Source organism: Salvelinus namaycush, unplaced genomic scaffold, assembly GCF_016432855.1.
Source record: "Salvelinus namaycush isolate Seneca unplaced genomic scaffold, SaNama_1.0 Scaffold429, whole genome shotgun sequence".
In the NCBI taxonomy this organism is placed as follows: Eukaryota; Metazoa; Chordata; class Actinopteri; order Salmoniformes; family Salmonidae; genus Salvelinus; species Salvelinus namaycush.
Window position 1 is genome coordinate 91,170 of NW_024061119.1, and position 10,921 is coordinate 102,090.

The 10,921-nt window shown below is 41.1% G+C and overlaps 1 long non-coding RNA gene across 1 annotated transcript; it reads left to right on the forward strand.

Moving 5' to 3' along the window:
* Positions 1 to 8,769: 8,769 nt before the first annotated feature.
* LOC120041271 lies at positions 8,770 to 9,912 on the forward strand. The gene is made up of 3 exons (XR_005475870.1): positions 8,770 to 8,851; positions 8,947 to 9,003; positions 9,827 to 9,912. It is a non-coding gene; the product is annotated as an uncharacterized LOC120041271 (long non-coding RNA).
* Positions 9,913 to 10,921: the final 1,009 nt, after the last annotated feature.

Consider the following 10,921-nt stretch of genomic DNA (forward strand, 5'->3'; position numbering starts at 1 on the left):
TCACAGCGATTCACTGATATGTATGATGCTGGTAAAGTTTTGTCTTGTGCACCTGCCGCTGCAGCACAAGTGCAGACACACTTCCCCAAGTTCTGGAACAGTTCTGGTCAGAAAAAAATCCATCACTTCCGTTGTTTGGCTGTGCCCATATAGCAACGTTCCAAAATGAGCATATGTCCAGGTGGAAGGATGAAAATAAAACACATTTACTCAGAACAATAATACGTCTTTAATGAAAGACATGTCCTTCATCTTTTGTTTAAATGTTGGCAACCGTTTTACAAAAAGCTAAATGCCCATCGAACCGAGGATTATTGTGTGATAACTCCCTCTAAAGGGCTGTTCCTGGCACGTTCTCATTGTTTATTGCTTAAATAGACAACAGTGTCTTAATTGTTTTTCTCTTTCAAACTCATATCATATTAAGTAGTACCTTATATGTATGAGTAGTTAAACATTGAAAATTAATTTATAATTCAATTAAAAAAGACACTCCATCATCCCTCTGATCTCACAGATCTTCCTCAGCCCAGTCTAACAGTGATTCCTGCAGTCATCAAAGAGAGAGACTCAGTTCAGCTGAACTGTCAGACTCCTCCATCTGTCTCTGAGTGTTACTTCAAAATGGAAGGGCAAGTGGAATTCACCCTAACATCACCCTGTCATCAGACACTCACAGGAACACTGCTGGTGAAGTGGACAGGTCAGAGTTCACCAGCTGAGGTCAAAATACAATGTCAGTACAATGCTACAGGTTCACAGTTTAGATCCATATACAGTGAGCCGTCAACAGTCACAATTCAGGGTAAGAAGACTATTTGAATGGTTGTAAACAATGTACTGTTGTGCCATCATTACCATGTTCCTCTTGTGATATGTTATCATACTGTGTGTTGTCATTAGCTATTACATGAAACAATCAAGCAATATATTATATGTCCTGAATTTCTGATACTGTCGCTTCATGAGGTAATGGACTCAAGATCCTTAAGTCTGAAATAACAAGGAGGGACTAGGGAATCAGTAAATTTCTCAAAACCACTAAATGCTAAATGCTTAATTCCTCTATTCTCACAGACATTCCTCAGCTGACAGTGAGCTCTACAGTCATCAGAGAGACAGAATCAGTTCAGCTGAGTTGTGTGACTCCTCCATCTCTCCGTGTGTCTCACTGTTACTTCTACATAGAGGGGGGGAAGAATCTTGCAGACTCATCCTGTACTCAGACACTCACAGGAAAGAAGCTGCTCAAGAGGGCAGATCAAACATTATCAGCTGTGGTCAAATTGACGTGTTACTACGCTGTAGGGAGGTCTCACACATCTCCTTTAAGTAACCCTGTCGCAGTCACTGTTCATGGTAAGTAGGTGGTTTATAAAATTATACACTTCACTGTTATTGTCACGGATAGCTAGGAGTGGTGGGTGTGGAGTCAGGCGCAGAGAGCAATGCTTCCAAGGCATACGTTAATTAAGCTGGTTCTAGCCAACAAACAGGCAAAATGACCAATAAACAGGTACAGTATGTCCCCAAAACCAGGGAAAAATAACAGACAGCAAAATACATATAAGCAAAACAATTTCACCAATGACAGTGAGAATAAGTCCGCACAAAAGCAGGCGGGCCCTGGAAGTTTAAATAGGCCATAATTAACAACAAATAAGTAACAGGTGAAAACAATCAAGACAAAACTAACAGAAAAGAAAAAGGAATCGCTGGCAGCTAGTAGACCGGTGACGACGACCGCCGAGCGCCGCCCGAACAGGGAGAGGAGCCACCATCGGTGGAAGTCGTGACAGTTATACCGTATTAATTATGCTCGTTCTGAAAATGAGATCTTCTGTCGTATTTCCTAAACTCCTTAATTTCACATAATGATAGGATTTACTGTACTTTGTACAAACATAAATGCTGACATAGTTGAAGAATTTTGATTAATGGATTTTCCATACTGTTAGTATGTATGGATTACCTGTAATGTTTTTTAAATGCAACGTTCAAAGAGATCCACCTCCTCCCAGGCTGACAGTGAATTCTACAGTCAGAGAGAGAGAATCAGTTCAGCTGAGCTGTCAGACTCCTCCATCTGTCACTGTGTCTCACTGTTACTTTTACACAGAGGAGAGAGATCCTAATACTCACCCTGTATGCGGTCACTTACGGAGACTGAGATGCTCTCGTGGGCAGGTCAAAGTTCATCTGCTGAGATCAAACTGAGATGTTTTTACACTGTAGAAACTTACTATCCATCGATGCACAGTGGTTCTGTCTCTCTTACTATTCTTGTTGAGAAATATTATATTCAGAATGTCTTGAATGATTCTGTTTAAATCACAATCTCATCCAATGTCATTTAAAAAATAGTTGTTGTGAAGACAATAAATATTTGAAATGTATATGTCGAAAGTAGAGTTCTAAGATCCCACGGCAAACAACCACAGAGACAGGCCAAACTACAATCAAAGGTTCTTTATAAACTCAGTTTGACACAGTAATACACAGTATCACCACGGCCCTATTAGAAATGTATAAATAGGCTGGGATTTAGGGCTGTAGGCTAACTAGAACTAACGAGCCAAACTAACACAGCAGTTGATTCCCGATCGGTGGCCAATGTTCATTCAGGTCCTTCCGTGCAGGGTTTGTTCGTTCGGTTCTACCCGAGCAGGATTAGTTCGGCTCTACCCAGGGTTTGTTCGTTCGGTTCTACCTGAGCAGGATTAGTTCGGCTCTACCCGATCAGGGTTTGGCTCTTCCTCCCGAGCAGGGATCGTTAGTCGATGGCTGGTCTGGTAGTCGATTGCTGGTTTGGTGTTCAATGGTAGGTCGCCTTCTGTCCCTCGCTCTGTACCGGCCTGGCTGTGTGGTATAGTTGGGTGTAGCCTCTCAGATGCGTCAGGTGTGTCCCCCGTGTCTGTAGTCGTGGCTGGACAGAAAACATACAATTAGAGCATGTACTGGCCAACAATTGAGGTCACACTCCCACGTTCGAAACAAGCACTTTCCTTTAATAGTGCTGTAGAGAGCGTTGTGATTTGTGTCTTTCCCACAGCAGGGGACCAGCGGAGAGGTGCAGCGAATCGGTCGAGAGGTCCCTGGTTCAGCTCCTTTTAACTCTAATTCTGGGGTGTATTTAGCAATTGGTTTGGGGAGGGATGAGGTGATAGCTGTTAGCTGGCAACAGCTGTTTCAATATCACTTTAGTCCATGCGAATCTGTGGAATCACTGCACACCATACAAGCAAGCAAAACATTCCATGCGATTCAATTGGATTTCACACCTGAGAATGTAAGGAATTAAGTGAAAGGCAATCGTTGTAAACACACAGCACACATGATTAAAGTCACTCATAAATAGGCATGATATCAAATAAGACATGCTGATACGTACTATAAAGAGAATGGCAGGCTAGTTTAGTAAGAGTCAGTGTCACTTGTGACATATACATTACATTCAAATAGAGTGAAGCAAAAAGGAGTCTCTGTCCTTTCCTAACAGATCCAAAACCAGACATTATAGTCCATTTTGATGGGTACTTCAACATCATCTGTTTGATTCGTGGATCCGTCAGTCCTGACATCACCTGTAACCTGTATGTTGGAGAGGAGAGTCAGCCATTCTTCACAGCAAAGATCTGGAAAGAAAAAAGCAAAGCTTCCAAACAGTGGTTCTGTAGATTCACTGTAACTGAGAGTGACCTGGTCAGTAGTCTTCAGTCAGTGAGGAGTAAGGAGGTGAGCTGTGACTACAGAGTGAGCTCAGGACCAAACTCTCTCTCTCCACGCAGTGATGGGAAAAGCTTTGCACGTGAGTCATTATCTAAAGAAATATATCAGTGCTGCAGGTCTTCATGATCTGACTCACATTGATTTTAAAATCTTCTTAGTATGACTATATTAATTCTGACCAACAAACTAAATACCACATTTCAATCCCAAATGATTTCAGATCTGGTGGGAGTTCACATCAGTGATCCAACAACTATACAGACACCTTCTATAGCAGGTAGGCTACACATTTGTGCTTTTATAGTGGCACTGCTGTTATTTTAAAGCAAAGCAAGTTTCAGCAATAAGAATAGTTGTGTTCATGTGTAAATGAAGCGGTTCTGTTAGATAATTAAGCTGTTCTATAGATATGACACCAGCCTCAACACCAATGTCTGGGATCATCAGCACAAGTAATAGAATGTCTGTGTTCATCTAGTCGAGTGTTTAGATCGTATCTATGCGCTGTTATGCTTCTGCTGTTAGATAACATGGTGACTTCATTCTAGGAAGCTGTAAACAACAATCAACACCTTATCTGTCCTGAAAGACTTTATCACCTTATGAATTGGTCTTATCATCTCTATAATGAGGAGAAATATAATCTACCAGGGCTAGAAGCAATCTGTCCGTAGTGATTTTAAAGTATTACTTTGCCCATTTTGAAAAGACAAGTCATAAAGATATTTCAAAAGGCCAAAAACACCATGATAATCATTAATACAATCATTAATAAAATGCTAATTTCATTAATATGTGTTTACTCAGTGGATTTGACTCCAGGTCCTAGATCTACTTTGCCTCCCAGCTCGACAGTGAGTCCTACAGAAGGTGTGTTGGGCATCTAAATGACCATCTCTGCAAATACCAATTGTAGTCAAGAGTTTAGATTACCGGCCTGTAAAATTAGGAGACCAACATTTTAATGCAATATCTTATTCTTGTGTAATCATATTGCTTCTCACTAGTTTTGACTGTTACTTCTACTTTGACCCCAGACACCACAGTGAGACCAACTAAATTAATTTACATTTGTTCTTGTGTAATCTCCTCTCACCAGGTTTGACCTCTCCTTTGACCCCCAGCACAGCAGTGACTCCTACATCAGGTGTGTTGGTCATCTTTTTCTAGTTAGCAGATAGGACCTAAACAAATAGAATAGCTTAATCTTACCCAGGTTTTTACTCACAAACTTCCCCTGATTTAAAAAAAGAGGTTGATCTTTCATTAATTAAATCAACCCATTTAGATACATTTATTATTGTATAATCAGATCCAATGACTTTGCTTTGCACCAGGTTCAACTACTAGTTCTACTTTGACAACTGACACACCAAAGAGTCCACATGATTTTAGTTTAGTGGCGTAATAAGTTGTGCTGTGTGTTACCTGTTATTAAACAGTCTCTCTCTTGCATGTGCCCAGGAGGTCAAAGCTTCACAGAAAGCGTTCTGGGTAAGCATCTTTCTCTAGCTGACTACCTGTCTTTTCTCAGACAAATGAGACATTTACAGGAAGGAAGTGGAGTTTACAATAAAACATATTCTATATTATTCTCAGAAAATAAAATGTCTATCTCCAACTCCCTTACCATGTAGGTCCATTGCTTGTTCAAGAGGTGTTGATATCTGATAGAGTTTTGGTTAATACATCCCATGCCGCAATTGTATTTGCCCGAGCTTTGTTTATCAGGGCCACTGATTGCTCTATACGAACAATATCTTGAAAATATGATAACCATGTTTGAGGCAAGAGGATTGTAGGGGTAATCCACTAAGGATAACCTTTTTTTGCTGCTGTTAACCCAGGATTAATGATTATTTTCTGAACCAGTTATCATTCAACAAAAATAAAGGTGAATCTTCACAGGGAAACACATTTTTGTAAGGACATTTGAAACATGTGAACAGAACTGGGACACCACAGGACATTCCCAAAACATTAGTGTTACAACAGTATTCATACAGCATCTCTCACATATTGGAGTAGGAATCAGCTTCATCTTAAAACACTTAATGGTGTTGCATAACTTCTATGTATAAGCTTATAATGTATAAGCTGGTGTGCTGGGTTTTTAGAGGTAACAAATAAATTTCCCAAATGGTATCCCAGTTCAGGTCAGGCCCAAATCCCTGCATTTCACAGTTCCATACTAGAGTGACACCCAATGTAGATCATTTAACAGACAGCAGGCAATCATAAGTGTTAGAGACCATTCTAGAAGTTATTGAAGGGAATATCCATGTAAGCATTATGTGGGATGTTAACGGGGCATCCCATGGTACACCATAAGCTTTTAAGGTTCTGGGTTTTAACAGTAATATGCTAAATTATGTAATTGTGAGCATTTAATCTTTCTACTGACTGAGTTGTGTTGTTCTCTAACAGAAATAATGAATACCTTTCTATTTGTGTAATCAGATACCAAATTGACTTGTAATTACTTTCCAGCAGTTTCGACTGTTACTTCTACTTTGACCCCTGACATCACAGTGAGACCAACTAGTAAGTATCCCTTACTTTACAATTACATTTTTAGTTCACTCTAATTCACTAAAGCTCCAACAGGTTTACTCATAGACTTATTCATGGCTGCTTGTACGGTTGCTCTACTTTGTTGTACTTTTCTTAGATATGAATGGCCCCCGGAGGGGATGGCTGCCGTTTTACGGGTTCCTAACCAATTGTGTCATTCTGGGTGTTTTTTGTTGTTGCGTTGTTTGTAACTTGTTTTGTACATAATGTTTCTGCCACTGTCTCTTATGACCGAAAAGAGTTTCTGGACAATAAGAACAGCGATTACTCACTGGGCGAAGATTTTTTCTTTAATGAATTGAAGGAGAAAGATCATTCACATGAAGAGGAGACGCCGATACAGTGGCCGCAGATCCTGATGCTTGGTGAGATTCCATCTGCAAGTCAATAATCCTGCTTTACCATCCATATCTTATGTTTCACTGAGTCATGGCTGAACGAGAACATGGATCATATACAGTTGGCTGGGTTTTCCGTGCATCGGCAAGATTGAACAATACACCTCCAGTAAGACGAAGGCTGGTGGTCTGTGTCTATTTGTCAATAACAACTGGTGTGCAATCTCTAATATTAAGGAAGTCTAGAGATTTTCCTCATCTGAGGTAGAATATCTCATGATAAGCTGTAGACCACACTATTTACCAAGAATGCTCATCCAGAAGCAGCGCTCCTAGTGGTAAAATATTTTACCTAATTTCTACCAGCATGTCAAATGTGCAAACAGAGGGAAAAAAATCTCTAGACCACCTTTACTCCACACACAGATATGCATACAAATAGCTCCCTCGCCCTCCATTTGGAAAATCTGACCATAATTCTATCCTCCTGATTCCTGCTAACAAGTAAAAACGCAAGCAGGACTTACCAGTGACTCACTCATTACGGAAGTGGTCAGAATACACGCATACTAAGCTACAGGACTGTTTTGCTAGCACAGACTGGAATATGTTTTGGGATTCATCCGATGGCATTGAGGAGTACACCACATCATTCACCGACTTCATCTGTACGTATATATTCCAACCAGAAGCCATGGATTACAGGCAACATCCACACTGAGCAAAAAGCTAGAGCTGCCGCTTTCAAGGAACGGGACACTAATCCGGATGCTTATAATTAATCCCGCTATGCCCTCAGACGAACCATCAAACAGGCAAAGCAGTAATACAGGGCTAAGATTGAATCTTACTACACTGGCTCTGACGCTCGTCGGATGTGGCAGATTTGCGGATTACAATGGAAACCCAACCGTGAGCTGCCCAGTGACGAAAGCCTACCAAACGAGCTAAATTCCTTCTATGTTTGCTTCAAGGCAAGCAACACTGAACCATGCATGAGATCATCAGCTGTTTCGGATGACTGTGAGATCACTCTCTCCGTAGCCGATGTGAGTAAGACCTTTAAACAGGTCAACATTCACAAGGTTGCAGGGCCAGATGGATTACCAGGACGCATACTGAGAGCATGCACTGACCAACTGGCAAGTGTCTTCACTGACATTTTCAACCTCTCCCTGACCGAGTCTGTAATACCGACATGTTTCAAGCAGACCACCATATTCCCTGTGCCCGAGAACACCAAGGTAACCTGCATAAATGACTACTGGCCCGTAGCAGTCACATCGGTATCCATGACGTGCTTTCAAAGACTGGTCATGGCTCACATCAACACCATCAACCCAGAAACCCTAGAACCACTACAATTCACATACCGCTCCAACAGATCCACAAATGACGCAATCGCTATTGGTCTCCACACTGCCTTTTCCCACCTGGACAAAAGGAACACCTACGTGAGAATGAAGTTTGCTGACTAAAGCTCAGCATTCAACACCATAGTTCCCCTTCAAGCTCATCACTAAACTAAGTACCCAGGGCCTAAAATCCTCCCTCTGCAACTGGATCCTGGACTTCCTGATGGGCCGCCCCCAGGTTGTAAGGGTAGGCAACAACAAAATCTGCCTCATTGATCCTCAACACAGGGGCCTGTCAAAGGTGCGTGTTGAGTCCCCTCGTGTACTACCTGTTCACCCACGACTGCGTGGTCATGCACGTCTCCAACACCAACATCATTAAGTTTGCCGATGACAGAATGGTGGTAGGCCTGATCACCGACAATGATGAGACAGCCTATAGGGAGGAGGTCAGAGACCTGGCAGTGTGATGCCAAGACAACAAGCACGCTCCCATTCACATTGACGGGGCTGTTATTTGATATGAAACAAATGTACATTTCTCTTCTCATCTCTTCTCACCAGGTTTGACCTCTCCTTTGGCCCCTAGCACAGCAGTGAATCCTACATCAGGTGTGTTGGTCATCTTTAGTTAGTACAACTGAGAAAAAAAATACATATTGTCTTACCCAGGTCTTTGTATAATTGTTTCATCACAAATGTGCCTAATTACTAGAAAAGAGGTTGATATTGGATTGATTAAATCATCCCATTAAGATGCCTTATTGTATAACCAGATCCAATGACTTTGCTTTGGACTAGATGCGACTGTTAGTCTTACTTTGACAACTGACACACCAAAGAGTCCAACTGAAAGTGAGTATGGCCACACGATTTTTGTTTATTGGTGTTTACTAAGTTGTGATGTGTGTTAACTGTTAACAAACCGTCTCTATCTTGCATGTGCACAGGAGGTCAAAGCTCCACAGACAGCGTTGTGAATTCAAACAGTCAAAAAAGAGTTTTGGGTAAGTATCCTTATTTAGTAATCCCACAGCAAAAATGCACTTGTCTTTTCCTGCAAGCACTGACATTGCTGATAACTACTTTGTTGAGGGAAAATGTACTTGTTGTGATTGTGATATGTTGTTGCCTCACCTAGCTATCTTAAGATGAATGCACTAATGTAAGTCACTCTGGATAAGAGCCTCTGCTAAATGACTTGTCGTGGAAATTTCCATCAGGGACACCTGAAGTCAATATGAAATTAATAATTATTTATTATCAGCAAGCTGGAGAGGTTCCAACAAACTTAATGTACAATAGTACACGTCGGTCGGGAACTCCGCCGGGGAAGTCCCATTAGTTGTTTTATATGCTGCTTAAAGAGACAAGTTATATTTGCAAGATTTAGGTTATTCATTATTCATAATTAATTCATCATTAACGTTTGGTTCATGCATGTGACCAACCAATACCTCACAAGGCTTCTTCTCTTCAAGCTGAGACCTTGAAACTGAGACACCCCTTTCGGTTTTCAAAACAATGTTCTTGGCGCACTGCCAAATTACTTATACTGATAGTGAGGATTCCTTCCAGTCACGATCAATCAGTCACTTGTATGAACCCAGTCGAATTGGTTATTAGAAAAGCACAAACATAACATTTTCCTTCACAGACTCAAATGTAGAATGTTTAGCTAACTAGCTGTCTTTTCTCACATATATGAAAACGGAAACGTTTACCAAGACTAATAATAAAGTGGTATTCTAACACTTGTCTACCATTGAAGTATTTACATTTGGATTAAGAGCTAATGACCTCTCCTGATGACATCATGTCACCAAACAGCGGTGCAATTATGGCAGACAGCAGTGGGTATGTCTTCTGGAGTGGGTGTGTTCTTGATGGGATTGACAGCTGTCTATCTCTGCAGGAGGACCAGTGAGTACTTCTGATTCTGCATAACAAAACATTTGCAAACATTGTCATTCTCATATTAATGTAAGTGCCTTTGACATGGGTTAATCTTTCAACTCCTTTTGGTGATATTGTGTAGTGTAAGCTATATTCAATATCATTCATTTAGCCTAATTTGTTTTTCAGAGAAAACCAATTCTCAGAGGTAAGAATTCCCCTTGTGAATATGATGCAGATTGTATCAACCTTTAGTTCTGTATTGTCCATGATGAGATGTTCTTACCACAACCTTCTTATACTTTTATGTTGTACAGACCTACAGCCAGACAGGATGATCACAGACAATGTATGTTCCAAACAAAATACTTCAAGCACTGCACACACTACTAACACAACTACACACATGCATGTACAAACACATATTCTAATTTCATTTTCATTTTGTTTCTGTTGTAGATGATTTGGTGATGGGAGCTATGAGCAGTGCAGGCATGTTGGATTCAAGGGATGCTGGGTTCTATTCTCTCATCACCTCTGTACCGTCCACATTTTTGCCCTCAGGTGAGTTTGTAACAGAAGGTCTTCTGTCCCTGTCTTCCTGACCTGGGACGTGAATTTGGGACACTCAGCACAATAACACTTAATCACTCAATGCCAACCATACTAACTTACATTTTTTAGTCAGAGCATCTTGAAAGCGTGAGAACAGAGCTGTAAGTCTCCAGGGTGGTTTGAGTCAGGAGGGGAAGTGTGAAGGGACATCAAACCCTGTTATTTTCACTTCTTCTGACCCCCCCCCCCCCCCCAGAAAAAACAACCTCTTACTTGTGTCTTTGTCTCTCTCTGTGAGGTGCAGGTCCTGTGAAGCAATCTGCAAATGAAAATGTAAGTACAGCAAAATTAATTACCTTGGATATAGATACATACTGGTTTTCGGGACGGACAGACAGACAGTCTGAGGGAAAATAAGGATCTTTCTCTCTCTCTCTTTCCTCCAGGCTGATTCAGAGAATGCAGGGGTCTACA